This window comes from Grammomys surdaster, unplaced genomic scaffold (genome assembly GCF_004785775.1).
Source record: "Grammomys surdaster isolate TR1022 unplaced genomic scaffold, NIH_TR_1.0 531, whole genome shotgun sequence".
Lineage (NCBI taxonomy): Eukaryota > Metazoa > Chordata > Mammalia > Rodentia > Muridae > Grammomys > Grammomys surdaster.
In genome coordinates this window covers 430,594-437,303 of record NW_021604950.1, presented here as the reverse complement: position 1 = coordinate 437,303, position 6,710 = coordinate 430,594, and the positions used below count along the sequence as shown (strand labels likewise).

Here is a 6,710-nt window from a genome sequence, read left to right as displayed (position 1 = left end):
AGCACTTACCGAGATGGACATAGCCTGGGAGAACTCTGCCTGAGGAGATCCTGCACAGGCATAGGGAATTGGAGTCTTTAATGCATCTCTACAGCTTGAAAGTTTAGTGTCTGTCCTAGCTGACAAGTTCCCGTTGAAGAGCATGGAAATCCCAGTGGAGCATCATCCCTACCTTTATGTCACCCTGTCCTGGGTAACAGCTATCTTAAGAGGCTGAGCACAAACTTTATCTGAGCTCCCTTGCCATATCTGCCAGATCAGAAAGTTTGCACCAAACAGACAGCCCTAACTTCTCTCATTTTACTCTTAGACTTAATTCTAACCAGTTTCCGTCACTGTGATGCTCTTTTCTGAGATGCAGGACTCTTTGTCTTCACATAATTTCCCTCTGCAACTGAGGGTCTTCCCTATGCAAAGTGTGAGAGGTAGTCTTTCACGGGGTTGATCTTTTCTGCTTTCAAGGTAGTGATGATTTTGTTTTCTGATATTCCCAAACTCCTAGTTAACTCCTAGGATTTTAGCTGTGAGTGAGTAAAAGTAAATTGTAAAAGAAATTAGACGGAATGCAGAGAGCTCATGCTGCCCTGGAGAGCCAAGGTGACCAGGCAGATGGAGCATAGCTGAGGCTAAGCTGGGCTGAGCTCCATGAGGAGCTGGAACTATCAGTATCTTCTTGGCTGACCAAGGTAGAAAAAAACCTCTGGAATAAGTGCAATTTTGTTTCAAATCCCACAGACCTAACACAAAGTTACCAAAAGCATTGTGGGTCCTGGTACAAAAGAGATAAAGTTTCCTATACTTAAAGCCTTTAGTTAAGTGAACCTGATTGTGGACTACAGATGCCTGAATAATGTGATAACTCTATAGTTGCAGGCAGGAGGATTTTAAGTTCAAGGCTAGCCTTGGCTACATGGAGAGACACAGTTTCAAAAAAGAAAACAAGTTCAAGGATGTCATGTGGAGGAATTAATACTCCCAACATTATAATTTGAATAGAATGCTTTAAACAACCCCTGACTAATGTCAACCATTACATAGACAGTATAGATAGTAACATGATTGTAGAGGGAACTGGGTATTAGGCAAAAATGAATATTCTCCTAATTTGGGGGAGGGGTATTTTTTAGTATAGAACAGTGTTCATTAATGGAATGGGTGGGGAGTTTTACTAGTAGAGACAGAGAAAGTAGCGGAGTAGAGGTTGGTCTTGAGCACATGGAGAGAGATGGGGGAGGAAAATGGGGACAGAGGGGGAGCAGGAGCAAGGGGAGAGAGCAGAGTAAGAGGACAAGAGATTCTCCTAACTCTTTTAGACAGGGTCTCACCATGTAGCTGTAGCTGGCCTACCACTCACAATATATACCAGGATAGCCTTGAACTTAAAGAGCTCTGCCTGCCTCTGTCTTTAAACCACATGCTAGCATTATAGGCATGTGCCACCACATTTGGATCTGTTAGTGTTTTTACACTTTTCTAGTAATATTTTACTCATTTCTAGCCATATTCTTAATCTTTATGTCTCCGCAGATATTCTATTAGTCATTCATGACACTCAGTCTGTTAGCATAGAACCCACAGCACCATCTTTGACCAGCACAGGATGTAGAAATGATGGGTCATAGTCTTTCTTCAGATCCTCTACTTGAATCATGCAGTACTCATGCTATTTCTTTAAATGATCCTAGAGGCTCAGTTATGGGATCAAAACATGAAAAATGACATCACCGGTCATAGACATCAGAGTCATTTTTGGTTTGTGAACTTCCCCAAATTCTTCTTCTAAGTTGTTGAGTGACAACATACTTTCATTAGCATAAAAATACAATTAAGTAGATTCTTACATTTGATTTATCTTTCGAAATAAGAACATTGAAAGACAACATTTTTCAGGAAATTTATTGATGGCAAACCTTTGTCTTTATTCATGTCTGGTACACTATTTAAATGTTGAGGGTTCTCCGTGTGTGTGTGTGTGTGTGTGTGTGTGTGTGTGTGTGTCTTTGTTCATGTTTATATAAGAGTCCTCCTTCATTTTCTACCTAATCCTTCTTAGACAAAAATCTCTCACGTTTCCTGATCTAGCCTATTGTCTATTTAGGCCCAGGGATCCTCCTTCTTGTCTGTCCTTCAGATCTGGTATTAGAGGTATGTGTGTATTAATCAAACCTCACATCTCTGTGCAATGTGGTGCATTGTGCTTGGGTCGTTGATTCTATACAACATTACCCACTACCATCTCCTTAACCTATAAGTGTGGAGTTTTCAACTAACAGAAAACTCTCACTCAGAAAGCAGGTACTGGAGCCCTGTTGCAGGGCTGGCAGTCTTCTATGGCTGAGCTGCATATCCTTGTGTAAACTGAATCCCCCTGGAGAAAGTCTGCCACATACCCTGTTAGTGATTTGTAATGAGACATTTGGTTTCTTTAAAAGCAGAGATGTTATGGCAATGTGTCTTTGTTTTGATGCCAGTTACAGGATATGGGTCTGCTTCAGACTGCCCAAAGCAGTGGACTATGATATGACTTGTGCTCTGGCAGGGGTGTGATTTTGCCAACTGCACATAGTTTTTCCAAGTATATGACATTTGGAATTACAAGGACTATTGAGAGGGTATATGAAAGCAAGGGCCCCAAAAGAGAGTGTAGTCACTGCTGTTCCTCCTACTGCTGCTGTTTCTTGTTGTAGATTGCTGCTGCTGGATGCTGGGTGGTGATATCCAGGCAGACATAGATCAAATTTGCCCCCAAAGAATTTGATGTTCCTAACCAGAAAGTAGTAGTCTAATGATACGGAGTTCTTCTTTCCTATCTACCTTTCTTTCTGTCCTTTCAGTTTTGGGGTGGTGGACTTTAAAGGGTTGGAGAAGGGTGGTAGAAATAGATTCCCATAAAGTAGCCACAAGTCTGGCTCCAGTGATTCATTGTTCTGATGCCAAAGTAGTCTCATCTTAAGGACTCTTACCCATCACTGAATAATCAAATAGTCACTGTCCTCATAAGGATTGATCTTGAAGGGCAATTTATAACTTTACCGTGCTGATGAACACAGTCGGACTGGCAGTGGCATAGCTGTGGCTCACAAGAATTTGAGTGGACTAGAATAGTGGAATATCTGTGAACAGATGTCTTGAACAAGAGATAAAGCTGTCCAACATGGACATCAGCACAAAGAAGTTCATGAGCATCAGGATGGTCCATGCGACTTTGCTCTGGGGAAACTTTTGGAGAAAGGCTGGTGCCATGAAGATGTTGGGCCTGTTTCCTGTGCCAGCACAAAAGAGCTACCATGTACACAATGGAAAGAAACATGACACTGAACAAGAATGCTGCCCTGAAGATGAACAATGTGGATAATATGTATTCCATGATGAAATGGTACAAGAAAACAGGATTCAGCAGTACATAAGAGGTGGTCTGCCATCACATTAGGAGATACAAGAAGAGAGATGAAAAGATTGATGGAAATGGATCAATAGAAGGAAGACAGGACAAACCAGGACCATAATATGTCATATGGAGATAATGTGCTTTTGAACTTTCCTCATCAGAAGTGTCTGGGACTGGGAGTGATGCCTGGAAGCTCCAGCCAGTAGGTAGTACAAATAGTGAGACCCCTCAAAAAACTGAACAAGAAGATAGGTGATTTGCATGTCATGTCATCCCATCCTCACCGAAACATGAAAATATCTGTAGCTCTGAAGCCAACAACGAGCAGCATCATTAGGTGGATTTGGGCCAGTAAGCCCTTGGACAGGTCAGCAAATCTGGGCTTGTGTCCACCACTGAACACGAGGACACCAAGGAGGAGAAGGACACTATTGCCTGAGATTCCGACACTTATCTCAGAGAAGAAAGTGTTTCTGATGTCTCATGACAATGTATAGTTTGCTGTTCTAATTGATCTTATATGGTCAAGGAGCATAGAACAAACCTTTCAGGATAAAACAAAAGATACTCTTCATCCCAGACACAGCCTTGATCATGAATCTTAGTCATCATATCACCTCGGGAAAACATCAGTTCGGCTCAATTCATTCCTCTCTACTGAAAAACCTCAACTTCAGCTCATCCCCAACCTCAGAAGCCATCCCTCTGTCCTCCCTGTCCTAACAACTTACAATCTTAGAAGACTGTCTGCCTAACTGTCAGACTTCCTTGTAGATGAGTGTTCTTATAAGTTAACAGCTGCTGTGCATCTCAGAACATATTCTTTTTCCCACTGCCCCTGTGCTGGCATCTCTGGGACCTGTCCTTGCTTTTATCTGCAGTTTCCCACTGTGAGATACACAAACAGCTGCTTTGGATGGATTTGAATGAGGATGAATACATTAAATTAGAAATGCAACCTCCCTGAGGACAATATGCCTGTGGGTATGACATGAACAGGGTCATTTTTTTGGTGCCACTTTATTCTTTTACTCTACTCACAAATATTCTTAATAAAATTCTATTGCAAATGTTGAGAACTATGATCTCTAAAAGCAAACTTCATGAAATTTTCCCCACAACCTGCCGCCTTCACAGAGTGTGACTTTGAGGAATATGAGGCTGGGTTCCAGCCACTTTCTCTAGAGTGTATGGACAGGCATGTGCCATGGCTGCAACAATCATGATTGACATGAGATGACCTCTATTCACTAACATGTATAGAACACATATGTGTGTAGAGCCTGTGGGGCACATGATGGTGTCAGTGAAGTGTCAGCTGCTGACTTCTTCATGCAGTATTTGTGCATGTGGCCTGGGAGAGTTATGGCAGCTCTGTTAAAGACTGGCCTGCCCTTCCCTTGTCTAAAATAGGAAAGGCAGAAATGGGGACAAAGAGGAAGAGTGAAGAAATATCTGAGCAATCCTGTACAGAGCTCTGTTGTGCTTTGATTCCTTGAATCTTCCTATGACTCTGTCACCTTGAAAATGTTTCAATACCAGCTAGTTCCTGTCACTTATCAAATATTAGAAAAAACAGATTGAATATTTTCTCTCCTTTAGCATGAGAATTCAGAGTGGGTGCATGTGGATTGAAGTAGAACTACAGTTACAATAGATTCAGGACCATTCCAGAATATGGTTCCAATGTAAGGAAAAGCACCCAAGCTAGCAAGAGAGGTGGAAACCTTCGGATTCTGACACCATCTCTCTTTCAAATGAGTTGCATTATTCTCCAGATTCCAAGGTCCTGAGTCTGAAATTCAGACCAGGAAGTTTGTCAAATGGCTTGTTGGCAGAATGTCTCTCACAGAGCACATACATTAACTTTCACTGTAGCATCATAAATATGGAGCAGGTGATGTAGCCAAAACAGTGCTGTGGTGGTGCACACTGGTGGGTATTGTAAGAAACACAGACAGGCCCTCGATTGACCCTTATGGCTGGGGCAGACACCTAGCTGAACTGCTCCCATGAAGACACCATATCCTGAACCATCCAAGAGGAACCACTGCACTCAGAACAGCAGGTGAGAACTGTGACACACAACCCTACTCCCCAGAGCCTCAACTGGGAGCCTGAGGCACTCAGGACCCATGACCCACCCAAACACTGCCCTCCAAAATACCACTCCCCTTCCACCATTCTCTTGGTCCTTTTGGTTGGGACAGACACCTAGAGGAACTACTGAACTCAGAGAATCAGAGGAACCACTGCACTCAGAGCAGCAGAGGAACCACTGTCCTCAGAGCAGAGGGTAAGGATCCCAGAAGCAGCCTGGGTCCTAGGAGCACTTCCACCCAGGAGCTCAGGATCATAGGATCACAGAGACAGCTAGACTCTGAGGAGTTCTGACACAAGCAAGATAACTAGAAAGACAGACTCCAGTCAGAGACAGTGAGTGCAGGTAGCACTAGAGATAACCAGATGGTGAAAGGCAAGTGCAAGAACATAAGCAACAGAAACTAAGGTTACGTGGCATCATCAGAACCCAGTTCTCCCACCATAGCAAGTACTGGATACCCCATCACACTGGAAGAGCAAAATTCTATTTAAAAATCACTTCTCATGATGATGATAGAGGACTTTGAGAAGGACATAAATAATTCCCTTAAAGAAATACAGGAGAACACAGGTAAACAGGTAGAATCCCTTAAAGAGGAAACAGAAAAATCCCTTAAAGAATTATAAGAAAACACAACTAAACAGGTGAAGGAATTAAACAAAAGCATCCAGGATCTAAAAATGGAAGTAGAAACAATGAAGAAATCTAAAAGGGAGACTACCGTGAGATAGAAAATCTAGGAAAAAGATAAAGAGTCATAGATGCAAGCATCACCAACAGAATACAAGAGACAGAAGAGATAATCTCATGTGCAGAAGATACCATGGAAAACATTAACACAACTGTAAAAGGAAATGCATAAAGCTCCTAACCCAAAACATCCAGAAAATCCAGGACACAATAAGAAAACCAAACCTAGGGATAATAGGTATAGATGAAAGTGAAGATTCCCAACTTAAAGGGCCAGTAAAAATCTTCAACAAAAATATAGAGGAAAACTTTCCTAAGCTAAAGAAAGAGATGCCCATGAACATACAAGAAGCCTACAGACCTCCAAATACACTGGATCAGAAAAGAAATTCCAACCGTCACATAATAATCAAAACTTCAAATGCACAAAACAAAGAAAAAATACTAAAAGAAGTAATGGGGAAAGGTCAAGTAACATATAAAGGCAGACCTATAAGAATTACACCAGACTTCTCACCAGAGACTATA

General features: G+C 42.0%; 1 pseudogene; it reads right to left on the bottom strand.

Moving 5' to 3' along the window:
• The window catches only part of LOC114633121, a 4,908-nt pseudogene extending 890 nt beyond the window's left edge, over nucleotides 1-4,018 (bottom strand).
• Nucleotides 4,019-6,710: the final 2,692 nt, after the last annotated feature.